Source organism: Plecotus auritus, assembly GCF_963455305.1.
Source record: "Plecotus auritus genome assembly, chromosome: 2".
In the NCBI taxonomy this organism is placed as follows: Eukaryota; Metazoa; Chordata; class Mammalia; order Chiroptera; family Vespertilionidae; genus Plecotus; species Plecotus auritus.
Genome location: NC_137771.1, coordinates 81,117,323 through 81,134,012, shown reverse-complemented (window position 1 = coordinate 81,134,012; position 16,690 = coordinate 81,117,323).

Below are 16,690 nucleotides of genomic sequence, written 5' to 3'. Positions count from 1 at the left end.
ATCAGGTTGTATAAATATTCTTCTTCTTTTAAAAATTATTACAAGTCCTTTGCATTTCTGAATAGTAAATTTTAGAATTAGCATGTCAGTTTCTAAAAAAAAGCCAATTAGATTATTCCAATTCATATAATTTACAAGAATCTTATAACTATATATTTCTATTGTCTTCTTCTGTGCTGATTTTGTCATACATTTTACTTCTACATATATAATGAACTCACAATACATTTTACTATTTTTCCTTAAACAATTATCTTTCAAGCTGATTTAGAAAAATAAGAAAAATATCTTTTACATCTACATATATATTCACTATTTCTAGTGTTCTCTATTCCTTTGCTTAGATACAGATTTCCTTTTGGTATTATTTTTCTTTTGCCTGAAGAACTTCTTTTGTCATTTTGTATAGTGCTAATCTGCTAGCCATGTATTATTTTATATTTTGTATGTATGAAAACATTATTTTGCCTTTGGTTTTGAAGGATATTTTATCTGGGTATAGGATTTCCGGTTGACAGTTGTTTAATTTCAGTACCTTAAATGTTGCTCCATTGTGTTCTTGCTTGCATGGTTTCTAAGTCTGCAGTCATTCTTATTTTTTTCCTCTATAATAATGTACATTTTTTCCCCCCTCTGGATGATTTTAAGATTTTTCTCTTTTTCACTGTTTTGAAGTAGTTTGTTTATAATGTGCATAGATATCATTTTCGTCATTTTCCCTGAGCTTGGGATTTGTTCAGATTCTGTAACCAAACCAAGTGAGAGTTCCTGCCTAACTGTGTGCAGTGAGTCAGGGAGAACTGACTTTGCAGTGAAGAAAGATAAGCTATTTTATATGGAACTAGAGGCCCAGTGCACGAAATTCGTGCACAGGGGTGTGTGTCCCTCAGCCCAGCCTGCACCCTCTCCAATCTGGGGCCCCTCGAGGGATGTCTGACTGCCCGTTCAGGCCCGATTCCACTGCAGTCAGACATCCCTCTCACAATCCAGGACTGCCGGCTTCCAACTGCTCGCCTGCCTGCCTTCCTGATTGCCCCTAACCGCTTATGCCTGCCAGCCTGATCACCCCATAACGACTCCCCTGCCAGCCTGATTGATGCCTAACTGCTCCCCTGCCAGCCTGTTTTCCCCTAACTGCCCTCCCTTGCAGGCCTGGTCACCCCCAACTGCCCTTCCCTGCAGGCCTGGGTCCCCCCCAATTGCCCTCCCCTGCAGGCCTGGGTCCCTCCCAACTGCCTGTCCCTGCAGACCTGGTCACCCCCAACTTCCCTCCTCTGCCGGCTTGGTTACCCCTAAGTGCCCTCCCCTGCAGGCGTGATCGCCCCCAACTTCCTTCCTCTGCCGGCTTGGTCACCCCTAACTGCCATCCCCTGCAGGCTTGATGGCCCCCAACTGCCCTCCCTTGCACACCTGGTCCCTCCCAACTGCCCTCCCCTGCTGGCCATCTTGTGGTGGCCATCTTGTGTCCACATGGGGGCAGGATCTTTGATCATATGGGGGCAGCTCTCTTGTGTGTTGGAGTGATGGTCAATCTGCATAATTCTCTTTTATTAGATAGATAGAGGCCTGGTGCATGGGTGGGGGCCAGCTGGTTTGCCCTGAAGGGTGTCCCGGATCAGGGTGGGGGTTCCCTTGGGGCGTGGGGTGGCCTGGGTGAGGGGCCTGTGGTGGTTTGCAGGCCGGCCACGCCCCCTGGTGACCCAAGCGGAGGCCCTGGTATCTGGGATTTATTTATCTTCTATAATTGAAACTTTGTAGCCTGGAGCGGAGCTAAGCCTTCTGCTTGCTCTGTGGTGGCAGCCATTTTTTGGGGGACTTATGTATCTTCTATAATTGAAACTTTGTAGCCTTAAGCAAGGCCTGGGCCGGCCAGGGTGTGAGGAAAGCTTGGCTTCCTCCATTGCCGGGGGCAACCCTAGCCTCCTGCTCTTTCCAGCTCCGTTGCTGCTGCCATTTCTGTTTGGGTTTATGTATCTTCTATCATTGAAACTTTTTAGCCTTGAGTGGAGGCCTAGGCCGGCAAGGGCAGGTGGAAAGCTTGGCTTCCTCCATCGCTGGGGAAACCCAAGCCTCCCTCCTGCTCTCTGTGGCGGTAGCCATCTTGGTTGGGTTTATTTGCATATTCGCTCCTGATTGGCTGGTGGGTGTGGCTGGTGGGCATGGCTGGTGGGTGTAGGGGAGTGATGGTTAATTTGCATATTACTCTTTTATTAGATAGGATGGAGCCACCTAGGAGAATGGCAAGCTAGTTCTCAAAGTCCTCACTCCCCAATGGCTGGCCTACAGGCAAGAGTTTTTATAAAGTGAAATCATGAGTAATGGGTTTAGGTTCATGGGCTTTGTTGATTGGTCAGTGATTAGGTAAGCAGTTCATGTTCATTTTCTGATCAGCGATTTCACTGCTGGCATTACCTTATCTGGCTTCAGCAAGATAGTGGTGGGGTGGTCTTCTGATATACAACTTGTGAGCAGTAAAACCTCTTAACAATGTATCAATATCATTATCTCGGTGTGCAAAAGCAGAAGCTATTCATCAGATGCTATTATTATTTTGTGCTTAACTGGCTACATTGTTCTATTATTTCAAGTAACATGTACATTTAAACATTTTTCCTGGAACTTGCTTTACAGGCAGGCTTCCAGGACATGACTACATAGTTTCTTACTCTTTGAATAAAAGCTACATGCAAACCAAAGCAACTGAAGCATTTAGTTAGAGCCTATATTTATATCTCTACATTCTATGATCTAAAACCTAAACATGTTTACTGTTGACTGTCAGTTTTAATTCTTAAAACTGTGAGTTTGTAATTTTTATAGACTTTGGGGAATATTTTGAAAAATTTTTGTTTCCTTCCTCTTTCTTATATTTCAGGGACTCCACTTAAATGTATATTGGAAAAATTGAGGTTATCTTGTAGTTCCCTGATGTTCTCATAGTTTTTTCATCTTTTTCTCTTTTTGTTTTATTTTAAAAGTAGTTCCTATTGCTATGTCTTCAAGGTCATTGATTTTTTTTTTTGTGCAGTTCCCAATTTGCTATTGATCCTATCCAATATGTATTTTTTCATCTCAGACATGGTATTTTTTTATATATTTGTTTTGTTTCATTTTTATGTTTTCCATATTTCTCCTTAAGCACTAATGTTTTTCTCTACCTTATTTAACATATGGGATAATTTATAATTGAAGTTTTATCTTTCTACTCATTGTTTTATCTGTGCCATTTCTGGGTCTGGGTCTATTGATTTTGGTTTTCTTATCATACTATGTTATATTTTTCTGCTTCTTTGCATGCTATAAATGGGTCCCACAGTTTACCTGCACTTTTGCTCAAGTTAGCTCCAAATGAATAATTCCCTAGAACAACTCAGAGCTCAGGAAAGTGGTATTCTTACTTTTATAAAGGTTACAACTCAGAAACAACTAAATGGAAAAGACTCATAGGGCAAGATGGGAGCATGTTTGGGGTGGGGTTCAAAGCTTCCATGCCCTCTTCTCATGGAATTTGGATGTGCACCCTCCAAGTGCATCAATGTGTTAAGCAGAAAGCTCCCTGAAGCCTCAGTATCCAAGAATTTTTATAGTGATTTCATTACTTAGGCATAATTGATTACATCATTGGCCAGGTGATTGAACTCACTTGCTAGTTACCCTTCCCTTCCCAGAGGTCAGGCAACCAAAAATTTCAATCCTCTAATCATATGGTTGGTTTTCCTGATGCCCAGCCCTGCACCCAAATTTGTCTTAAAGCTACCTAGGCTACTTCCCCATGAATTGCCTCATTAGCATAACATTATCATTTAGGAAATTACAAGAGTTTTTGAAAATCTGTGCCAGGAATTCAGGGCAAAGACTACACACACACACACACACACACACACACACACTCACAAAATTATATGATATATATCACTACAAAATACTGTATATACTGTATATTATACTAGAGGCTCCGTGCATGAAATTCATGAATGAGGGTGTGTGTCCCTCAACCCAGCCTGCACCCTCTCCAATCTGGGACCCCTCAAGGATGTAAATGGGGCAATCATAGGGCAAACTGTGTTTGTTTTCCTTCTCTTCAGAATCACTGTGCTTCACTGCCTGTTTTTCAATGTCTGGAGACGGTTTAATATACAGTATACTGCCTGTTTTCTGAGTTGTTTAAGATGAGACAGTAAATGTGGTGCCTGTTACTCCATCAGGCTGGGAGCAGAAGTCAATTGGTCTTTTCAATCATAATTCTTTCTGGAAAATTTATCTTATTACTGCTGATACAGTCCCTCTCCATTTTTATCTCTCTCTATTTCTATTACTCTGATGACCTCAATATTATCATTTCTTTCTCTGTCCTTCATAAGTCTTACTTTTTCTATTATATTTTTGTCTTAGTTTTTTTTTTTATTTTTGGAGCTTGTGTAAATTCACAAATTTATTCCTCAGTTGTTCCATTTTGCTAATTATCTTAATTATTGTGTTTTTTATTTTAACCATTGCATATATATGACTAAGATTTATGTGCATTTATTTTTTTATATTTTCTTGCTCTTTACTTCATATTGTTTTCTCTTATTTAGTATAGTTAATTGGATAATTTAAAATTCTTTGTCTATTATAATGATTTTGCTTCTGATGGAATTTGTTACTTAGTTCTTAGAAAATACTTAAGATCCTCAATGCCTTGTTACTTTGGCTTGTGAGCTCATTTTTCTCTTATGGTATTTGCTACTCAGTCAAATGAGGCAAATAGAAGAAGGCCATCCCCAATGAACTAAAGGGTGGATACAGATGAGCCCCAAAATGGAGAACCCTCAGCTCCTAGAAACCAGGGCAATAACTTTTCACACTATAAAATAACTCTTCCACTTAGTGTTTTCCCTTTTGCACCCCCCCACCGCCCTTTCTGTTCCCCTAGGACAGTGGCTGGCAAACTCATTAGTCACCAGAGCCAAATATCAACAGTACAATGATTGAAATTTCTTTTGAGAGCCCAAAACCGACTTCTGCGCATGGGCCACGAAGTTTCAATCGCACTGTATGTACGCGCCTGCACGTGGTATTTTGTGGAAGAGCCACCCTCAAGGGGCCAAAGAGCCGCAAGTGGCTCACGAGCCGCAGTTTGCCGACCACTGAACTAGGAGAGGCAGTGCTAGGAGGACAGGGAGGACAGTCGTTCTCAAACTTCAGGATTCATCAGAATCACAGGGAGGACTTTTTAAAGCATAGATCACTGCGCTTCACTCCCAGAATTTCTGATTTAGTAGGCCAGGGGTGAGCACAAGTATTTGTTTTCTAACAAGCTGCTGATGCTGTTGGTCCTGGGATAGCACTTTGAGAACCAATGCTGTAGGAGAATGAAGATCGGAATGCCAAGGTTTCCTTTTTTGTTGTGTTTGGAAATCATCTAAGGGTATTCTTTCCATTGCTTTTATTAGAGAGAGTGGAAGGGAGAGAGGAAGGGGGAAGGAAAGAGAGAAACATCGATGTGAGAGAGACACATCGATTGGTTGTCTCCCACACATGTCCCACTGGGCCTGGGATCTAACCCACAACCTAGATCAGGGGTAGGCAAACTTTTTGACTCGAGGGCCACAATGTGTTTTTAAACTGGACCGGAGGGGCGGAACAAAAGCATGGATGGAGTGTTTGTGTGAACTAATATAAATTCAAAGTAAACATCATTACATAAAAGGGTACGGTCTTTTTTTAAAATTTTAATAGTTTTATTCATTTCAAACATTTTAACAAGAAGAATGTAAACACTAATTATTATAATTTGAAACTTCAAAAAATGGAGGAATCATAGCACAATAACATACCTTATATTGAAGATGGCAAAGGCAAAATAAAATTGCCTAACAAAGGAAAGGTACAAAAGCCTTTCAAATTAAACTTAAATATAATAAAATAATTTAAAACTAAAACAAATAGAAAAGAACAAAATGTGTAAACAGTAAATTAAACATTTTCTTTAGTGCAACTTCCAAATTATGCCCGGGACGTAGATGTAGATGGCAATGTAGACTGGGTTGAAAGGTTTTTGGTCTTTAAAACATCAACTTCAGTGGGAACAGTGTTGTTGGCCTCCTTTTTAGCTAATGCTCTGATATTGTGCTCTCCAGGGGCGTGTCTCCCTACATCACCACGATAACGTGTCTACGCATTCCCAGGGTGATGTTGGGAGACGCGCCCGCGGGCATTACAAGGAGCCTCTGGAAGATTGAGAGGTTGTTCCTTCTACTGAATGGGCGGATATAAATCCGCCCACTCAGAAGAAGGAGCTGCGGCCGCGTTTCCCGACATTGCCATGTTAACACTGCTGCTGGTGAAGGAGCGGAGGGGAGAGCAAGAGAACCCTTCGCTCTTTCGGCTCCGCGGGCCGGATAGACAGCCGAACGGGCCGGATCCGGCCCACGGGCCGTAGTTTGCCCATGGCTGACCTAGATACTCACCCTAGACCAGGAATCAAACCCAAGACTGTTCAGTGCACAGGCAGATGCTCCAACCACTGAGCAGCACTGGCCAGGGCAGGGTTCCTCTTTTATTCTATCTCCCATGGCCAGGCCTAGAAGCTTCCTGCTTCACATCAAATCTATCTGTTCCTTTGCCACCCCATCCCAACCAATGCAACACCATTTCAAAATTACATTCCTTCCTACCTAGAATTTCATTTCTCTCCTCCCCATTCTTCCCCTTCTCTTCCCTCCCCTCTCTTTACCTTCCCTCTCACACCTCTCCGCTCCTTATTGTCTTAATTATTTCCCACTACTTACTCAGGGTTCATTTTAGGGCAGGAAAGCCAGCAGCCAATATAGTTAAGCTTCTTGGGAGAATTAGGACCACATATTAAACTTCTAACTGATCATCTTACTGAATTCTAAATTTCAAATTTTTTTTTCAGTGAAATCTCTTGTTTCTTTCAGGTATCCTATATAATAAAAGCTTAATATGCTAAGTGTCCAACCATTCGTTCAACCATTCGACCACCCACTATGACTTGCACTGACCACCAGGGGGTAGACGCTCAACGGGTAGGTTAGCTTGCTGCTGGGGTCCAGCCGATTGGGACTGGGCGAGATGTGCTGGACATGCCCTGGAGCCTTCCCACAGTCCTTCCCCAGCCCTGATTGTGCACTGGTGGGGTCCCTCGGCCTGGCCTGCACCCTCTTGCAATCCGGGACCCCTTGGGGGATGTCAGAGAGCCAGTTTTGGCCTGATCCATGCAGGCCAGGCAGAGGGACCCCACCAGTGCACGAATTCATGCACCGGGCCTCTAGTATAAATATATTTATTTTAAAAACAATGTAATTTTGCCTTCCTCCTTCCCCATAATTATGTATTCAAACAGTGTTTAATTGTATATGTATACAAGTGCTAAATAATGGAGTTAATAACAGAGATTACTATTTATTTTTATTCTTGACTTTCATGTGAATAATTCTGGAGATTCACTATTAACCCAGAAGTTGGTCAATAACTATTAGTTGAATTGAACTCACCTTGTTTAGAAGAGGATTTTTAGGAAAGACTTCACATAGCAGTTAACTTTTGATATTATTGATAAATAAAGGAATATAAGGCAAGTTCTTTCCTCTGAGAAGAGTGAACTACTTAGAGAACTAGAAGGTAGAGAGACCTGATTTAACTGTAACTTTCTTTTTCATAATCAACACCTGCAATTTCAAACAGAATCTCTTTTGCCTTCATGAATTTGTTATGATTCATAGTTAGTTTCTGAATGGTTTCTAAACCCTTTACAAAATCAACTAAACATGGCTCTGACATGAGTTAAGCTAAATATTACAGAAAATAATTTAATCCATATATAGTTTGAATCCCACAGAAATTTAGTATTGAGATTCTTACCCTTTAATTATTGGAAATGATTTAGATTTAAAGGAAATGAATCACATGTTCTTGATAACCTATGTTTATATTTTCTTAAATGTCAGCCTTTCTACTTTACCTATTTCTTTTATTCTTTTTCCTCTGGTCATATTACATAGGAGAGGAAGGGGAAAAAACAAAGAATAAGTATTGGTCACCTATGTTGCACTATACACTGCTGGGCAGTTCACAGCAACCCACGAGGGACATATTTTGTTATCTTCATTTTCTCAGCTGTGCAGAGGTGTTAGGTTACTTACTCATGAGCACATAATTTAGTTATGGTGAAACTAGAATTCCAATGCAGATGCATTGAAGTCCAAAGGCTATAGCCTTTCTTCTGTACATATAAAGGATTTGCTTTCAGAATGAAATACATTTGATGTTCTATGTATTTATGACATTCTAGAGGCCTGGTGCATGGACTCGTGCACCACTGGGGTCCCTCTGTGTGGCCTGTGGCAATTGGATAAAACAGGCAGTCCAATGCTGTCTGCCACTCCTGCTCATCCTGGCGCCGCTGCTCCTGCCTCCACTGCCCTGCTGAAGTCTCAGGCTGCGGCGGTCAGCTGTGAGCCCTGCATTTGGCGTCCATCGGTTAGCTGAGCGGTGCTTCCGCTGTGGGAGTGCACTGACCACCAGGGTGCAACTCCTGCATTGAATGTCACCCCCCTGGTGGTCAGTGCACATCATAGTGACCAGTCAACTGGTCATTTGGTTGACTGGCTGCTTAGGCTTTTATATATATAGACTAGAGGCCTGGTGCATGAAATTCATGCCCTAGGGGGGTGGGTCTCTCAGCCTGGCCTGTGTCCTCTCACAGGCTGGGAGCCCCACAATCGATTTCCCTGCAGAGGGAGGCCCTTCCCACCCACTGCAGTGCCACCAGCCAGGTAGCCTGGACCTCCCTCTGTGAGGTGATCGATCGCGGGGCTCTGCGATGAATCGCCTCAAAGAGGTAGGCCCTGCCTACTCAGCCACTGCTCCACAATAGATTGCCCCCACAGAGGGAGGCCCAGGCTACCCCCCGCAGTGCCACCACAGGGTAGCCTGGACCTCCCTCTTTGGGGCGATTGTGGAGCCCCCCCCAGCTCTGATGGATTGCCCCACTGGCTGGTAGCCTGGGCCTCCCTCTGCGGGGCGATCATAGGGCAATGGCCAGGGCCCCAACCAATTGCATCACACCCGCCATGGCTGGACTGGAGCCAGTGGGTGTCATAGTGTGGTAGTCCGGACCATCATTCTGCTGTTCAGCCATTTGGTCGATTTGCATATTATGCTTTTATTATTATAGATTCTTGCCCTAATCTCTGTAAATCTAACAACTATTAGCAAGCTGAACACATAAGAATCCCTTGGGTAGTTTGATAAAAATGCTTATTGCAGGGTTTTACCACCAGAGGCTCTTGATTCAGTCAGTCACTTGTGGTGCCTCAGGATAGGCATTTCTAAGAAGTTCCTTGGGTGATTCTGATGCTCAGCTAGCTTTGGAAATGAGAAATGTGTACCCATATTTCCCAGTGGTAGAAATTATGTTGCGTATCCAAACTCATCAGTGCCTCACAGCATTATTTCTGTCCCTGGAAATATGAATATAAACATAAACATAAATGTAAATGTAAATATACATGTAAATGTAAATATAAATAATTACTACAAATGGGGAAAAAATAAATACAGAGGCAAAGAAGCATTGAACAGACTGTCAAACTATAGCGGGAAGGCAGGGGAGGTTGGGGGGGTCGCTGTAAGAGATCAACTGAAGGACTTGTATGCATGCATATAAGCATAACCAATGGATACAAGACACTGGGTGGGGGGCAGGTAAAGGCAGTACTGGGGGATAGGGGAAGCCGGGGGGAGGTCAATGTGGAAAAAAAAGGAGACATATGTACTCTATTTGTAATACTTCAAACAATAAAAAAAATAAATGATTACTACAGTCAAGTTAATATTTTCTCCTCATATAGTTACCATCTTCGTTTTTTTAATGAGAGCACCTGAAATCTACTTTCTTAGCATATTTTCAGTATTTAATACAGTATTATTAATTCTAGTCATCATACTGCACATTAGATTTCATCCTACATAACTACAACTTTGTACTCTTTGAACAATATCTCCTATTTCTCCCTCTTTCCTGCCCATTCTACTCTCTGCTTCTGTGTATTTGACTTTTTTTTTTTTTTTTTTTTTTTTTTTTTTAGATTTCACATGTAAATGAGATCATGCAGTTTTTTTGTCTTTCTATGTCTGGCTTATTTCACTTAGCACATTCTTCAGGTCCATCCATGTTATTTTAAATGACAGGATCTCCTTATTTTAATATTATATTCCATTAGATTTATATGTCATATTTTCTTTACCCATCCATTCATCCATCAGTATACACTTAGGTTATTTGCATACCTTGGTTATTGTGAATAATGCTGCAATGAACATGGAAGTAAAAATATCTGAATGTTTTCTTTATTTGTTTGCTATTGACATTGTAAATATTAAAAGGAGTCAAGGATATTAAAACAGTAAAGTAATATGTCTGACCTGAGTTTGTATTCTTCCCATCAACATAACTTAGGGGAAACTAACATGAAAATATCTCCATACTTTTATATATTCTCAGATGTGTCTTAAGTTTTTAGATAATCTGGAGGCAATTGCAAATGGTTCTATAAAAAACATGAAGTTTATAAATGCTAATTTAGGTTTAACTTGATCAACTCAGTTTTCCCCCACTTGTGTATTCTATAAATAATTCATGTCACAATGAGTTAGACACTCTACTGGATACATAGGGTGCAACCGACAACAGAACACAGTTTTTGCCTTTGTTGCTTTCTAATGGCACAGAGATGGACAAAGGAGATAAATGTTACCATAAGATAACTAGAGGATGCTCTGAGAACACTTAGGAAAAGAACCCAATAAAAAGTCATTTCAGAGTCTCTGAAAGACTATTATTATCTTGTATCATCATCAAAGAAAAGATAAAGAAGATATTGGATAAAGTGAGTGTTTGTGACAGAGTTTGTGTATAAGTTTTTGAATGATGTCCTGTGATTTAATTTCTCTCTGGTGTGGTAGGAATCTTTGAAATGACTTTTGTGTACTATTTTTTAGTTACTTGTAATCTAGTTTCATTATTATTATTGTGTAGAGATAAAGCAAATAGATAAAATTTGCACTACCCATCCCCACCCCTCACTTTCCCATAATCTTTCTTAGAGGTTGGCAGGTTGGGACTAGAATACTTATTCTCTGAGTCTCAGATTTGGGGCAATGATCAATGACTTAGAATGAAATGTTTGGGGCCCCTTTGTTATGTAAATATTCATTATTGTTTATCTTATGATATGTTTTGTTTCACACCTGATGACTATCTACACATCAAAGCAAGGTTGGATGGCTTATATTTTCAATATTTGAAGATAGTTATGCTTAATGGGATAGTTCCCAAGCATTGCAAATACCCTTCCTTTCGTTTCCAAGTATTGCAAATGTCCTTTTGTAACACAAAACTCTCATTAATAACCATTGAAATGCCTTATTTCCTAACTTTTTTTGTTGAAAGTTTGAGTTCTGCTATTGACTCAGTCTTTTTTAATGCCCTGAGGATTTCCCTTTATAATGAAAAAGAAAAAAAAAGACCACTTAACAAGAATGGGATTGTTTTCTATGAATAGATAGAGCAAAATAATAAAGTCAATGTTAAGATTATCATTCTTGCCAATAACCTTTCAGGTATGTTTTGGAGACTAAATGGAGGGTGAAGGATAAGGAAAGGCTGGAAGGCATAAGCACAGAAATTCTGTGGTTCAGGATACTTCAAACCCAACTAGGGCGGGATTTTCAACAAAAAAGATCTGGTAATAATCTCTACATAAAGATCACCCACCAAAATGATACCAAAAGCTTTTGTATTAGATGAGAATGGAGTTATAACTGATGAAAAATGAAAGCAAGTTTTTTCTCTGAAATGATCTTGTTATTTCTGCTCTTTGGAAGCCTATTCAAGTACCCAGATAAATCTGTCTTCTTTGCTTCTTATTGATAGTAATATCACTAAAAATTTAAAGAGAACTTCTGTGAAGAATGTTTTTGTTGCATTATGAAAAGTAAAAACTCTCCTGACAGTTTCTAGCTAGATGCTTCTAAAATAAAACATTTGAATACATACAAAATGTTTAGTTTTGTGTTGGTGTCGACTTTCAGGATAAAATGATATATTTATCTGTCCTTGTTCAAAGAGGAAACAACTCTTTGAAATTTTTGCCCCTCCATCCAATGAAAATTAATTAAAAAAATTATTCAACCTCCAATCATGCTTTGTTTTTGAAAATTGATCAAATCAACTTGTAGGCTGGTTTAAATTTTCACAAAGCTTTCTCTTCCACAGTCCAGCTTTTTAAAATACTGGGGCATTTTTCTGTGATGCTGCAACTATGAAATGTTCTACGGGAAGGATTTATCGATTATGGCGAGTTGTACAGGAAACACTAGTTTATGACTCTTTTCCAGTCTTCCCGAGACTTCCTTTTATCCATCCTCACTTAATGGCATAATACTTTCTCAGCATGGACACTGCAGAGAGAGGTGGCTACGCTTTCAACCTCTCCTCTTGATTCATACTCTAAAGAGAAAAAGAAATGCTATACAGATAACTTGAATCTCAGAGTTCGTTTTGGTAGAGCAGAAGTTTACATTTGTCAGAGCAAAATGAAGAAGCACAGTGGAAGGGGAACACTGGGTGCTTGGAGTTAAGCGCCACTGCCCCCAGTCTAATGGGTAATAGAGTCATTAATTCTGCTGATTAACTTGGCCTTAGGGTTCATGGAAATGGCATCCACCTCCTTTTTTTTTTTTTAAGCTCAAACTGTGGAACGAGGGAACATAAAAAAAAGCTAATTAGAGAGAAATCAGGAGAAAAGAAGCATAGAGAAAAGAAAGACAGTTTGAGCATTAATGAGACTTGTTTGGGGAGAGAATGTGACAGGCTCTTCAAAAGCATTATTGTCAAATGTGTCACCATTTCATAAATGGCGAGAGCTACCTTTGAGCTTCATGCTGATAGTTAATGATTTGAAACTATAAAAAGATTGAAAAGGTAAAATGTCAGACTCAACTGGATTTTAATGAGCTTTTTTTCTTTCTTTTTCTTTTCTTAAGGAAAACAGCCTGGAAAGTAGAGAAAATTCACATTCTTTTTATCCCTCATTCTCTGGATTTCCATTTTTTTCTTCGTGATACAGTTGGCAAAGGAACAGTAGGAGAGAGATGTCTAAAGTAAAGATCTGGGACTTTTCACTTTTCTGAGAAGATGGGTGATAGTGAGGGCAGCACAGGGGTTTGAATGGCAACAATAAGGAGAGATTGATGGAGGAGACTGCAATAGTGCTTGTTTGTTTTTGGGGGACGTGCTGAGCAGAGGCCTTCTTCACACTGTGAGACGTAACAAAGAAATCCAAAGTGATTACGCAGGTTCATTTGTCAGTATCACTGCTCCAGCTATTGCTGTGTGCAACAATGAGATGACAAGGCATTTATTGCTGATGGGCTGGTTATTAGTCGCATTATAGGAAACATTAGAGCAGAATAGGATACATAGACCAGGAGACAATAGCTTTTTGGGCTCCAAACTCAGCAGGGTAGCCTTGTCATTAAATCTGGTAGTGCCAATTTAATTTTTTTTTTAAGCAGAAAGAAACTTTGAAAATGAATTCTGTAACCCCATTTTTACCTTATTATAATAACTGTCAGAATATCATGCCCTGGGCTCTCAGTTATATGCTAGTAGCTGAACATATAGAGAAGGCTCACATATTTTCAAAAGAATTGACGCTACTGGGAAAGTTGAAACCAAATTCAATTATTTTCTAGTGGTTTGTGAAATATTAAATTCCGATTATGTATAGTACCTAGGAACAAATTATTAATCAGATACTGGGGTCAAACTAACTGCCTTACTAATGAATTTCTGCTACATTCCCTTCTGAAATGAGGTGCCTAGTGTGCTTATTTGAATGTGGTAGCCCAGCTCACTGCAATGCAGAGGCTGCCTATGGAAGAGGCATCAGAAGGCTTTTGTGTTCCTTCAGAGTTTATCATCTAACATTCACTGATGCAAGTATCTCTGAACTCACCATGTGCATGTATTTGGGCTTGTTAAGTCCAAATGTATATTTTTTGGTCCACATAACGGGATTGTAAATAGAACATAGATGAAAATAACCATCTGAAGGAGATCTTAAGAGTATGAAGGATTATTTAAAAATTTGGATTCTTCTGAAAAATATACTTTCTATTTTAGACTGGGGGCCTGGTGGGTAAAACAGGTCTATATTATGCATGTGCCTCCTCACATTAAACATTAATTCTCAGACCAACCTGATGTGGTATAAATTACTAAGATAATTCTGCTTTTGGGTAAATGGAGGCATGGAAGTTTAAACTTGACCAAGGTTTTAGTCATTACCTGACAAGACTAGAAGCTTAAGAAATATATTTCAGAACGTCTCTGATTTCTACTCACAGCATTAGGTACACAGTTTTATTAATTTTCAATGACTTTCCTTCATGCTATTGTGGATAAATTTCCTGCATTGGCAAACAAGGCAGAAGCCCTTTAGGCCTTTGTTTTGGTGTTGGGCATGAAGGAAGTTTGACATGAAGCATGGAAGATATTTTTCCAAAGTTTATTGGAGAAAATAGGAGTTGGTTACAATTGAAAAGGATATTGTTTCTTGGGGTTTGCCATTCCCCTGAGGGCTCAGTTTAGGAATTTCCTTTTTTAAGAAGGCTTTCCTAATCTGTAAGAGCTGTGGTAAGTATCTCTCCTTTGTACTTTTCTGTCACTGTACTTAGCACATTTTATTGAAATTACTCATGGTACATGACTGTTCTTTTCTATTTGAGGACACAATACTAAGAAAAGAAATAAGTACACATATTTAAAAAGGTTGATCTTGTCAGTAGAACTTTAAACAATATCTTAAAGAAATCCAAATTTATCTCAGTCTTTCTATCATATTTTTTCTGTTCTTTCTCTTTTAAAGCTCCCTCCGTTTTCCCAGTTTCCTTCTGGTCTTATTAACAGAAAGTCTTAGAGACTCTGTGCATGCTCCCTGCACCCTCTCTCCTGTCAGTCATTGACTTTTAAGTAACATCTAAGTTATCAAACAAAACGCATGTTTATAAGGACAACATTTAGTCCTTCAGTAGTATCTTGTCTTTCACAGCCATGCTATAGAATATTTTGAGAATGTTTGCTGAGAAGAGAAAATACTTGATTTTGGAAGTGATCAAGATAGATTCCTATATGGAAGGAAAAATGGAGGTCCACACATTGTCTCTTTTCTGAGTTGCTTTCATGGGGTTTTAAATAAGTCCCTGTAGGATGTCTTGGGTGGCATACATGAGATGCTGGGTAGTTTACAACTACCTTCATGTATATTTCATATATATATATATATATATATATATATATATATATATATATATAGTATATTTTTACAGAAAACCTATGAACCAGGCAGGAAAGGGTCTTTAGTTTCTATTGTGCAGCAAACTGAGGTACAGAGAGTGTCTTGTCCAAGGGCAGGCAGTCAGACAGCTGCTTGTGATGAGCGGTAGGGCTAATGTTTAACACCTGGTCTTCCTGCTCCAGTACTCCTTCTGTTACTCCAATTTAGACACCAAGAGGAGCTCTTGAATTTGCCACAAATGTTCTAAATGTTATGGTATTATTATTATTGCCACATTTTACACCACGAGCTCCTCAAAAATGGGTACTACATAAAGGAATTCAAACCTCTCACTTTTTAATGGCTATTCCTAAAGGTAGACAAGTTCTCTTTTCTCAAGGTGTACAGGTGTTAAATTGAAGAAATAAAGGCACATGCATAATATAGACCACACTGATTTAAGAGGAGCTCAATGTGGTTGGATATAAACCTGTGTATAATTTTAATTCAGAGAGTATAAGAAAATATAGTAGTAGAAAAAAGTAGTTATACAGAATACCATCTTGACCATCCTAAGTAGAATAATGTCCTAAGGACACAGAGGCTAAACAAATTGCCCATGTGTCTGTGAGAATGTGAGTATGAGTGTGTGTGTTTGTGGATATATAAGCTCTGACAAATTTTTGCCAGTGGTGCTAAATAAGAGCGTTATTGAGCAATCACAGCGAGGGTTCCAGGGTTCTACAGATGGAATCTGTGCAGGTGCAGCTTTCTGGTTGCTGGCCAGCATTATTTTGCAATACTGTTGGCAGTAACCACTTTTAAATAGAAACATGATTGCACTTTATTTTAATATTTCTTCTTTCTATTTCCCCCCCTACTGTAAATCAACCACGCTCTGAGCATAAAGTCCTTGCCAAGGTTTTGTGTAACAGATGAAGCCCACTGGGCTGAGCCTCTTTTCAGTGCTTGGAGACACAGAGTCAGTTTACTGCAGTTGGTATAGCACACATGACTGAGGGGAAAATATTAACCACACAGAGCAACATTTTCTTAGGCTTTTGTGACATTTGGAGATGAACTGTTTTACTACTCTCAAGGCCATGGAAGGTAGCAGGCATATGTCAGTTACGTGACCAAATTAAGAACAGCTTCTTCATCTGGTTTGCTCTCCTACCCTGTGGGTCCTGGAGGATTCTACAATAAATGAGTCACTGGGAATCAGACATATGCCTCTTCAGAAGAGTAATGCAAGTCGTTTTCACTTAGGTAACACTTACTCTGCACCAGGTACTATGAAGAAGGTACTATTCTTAAAAATAATAATAATAATAATAATAATG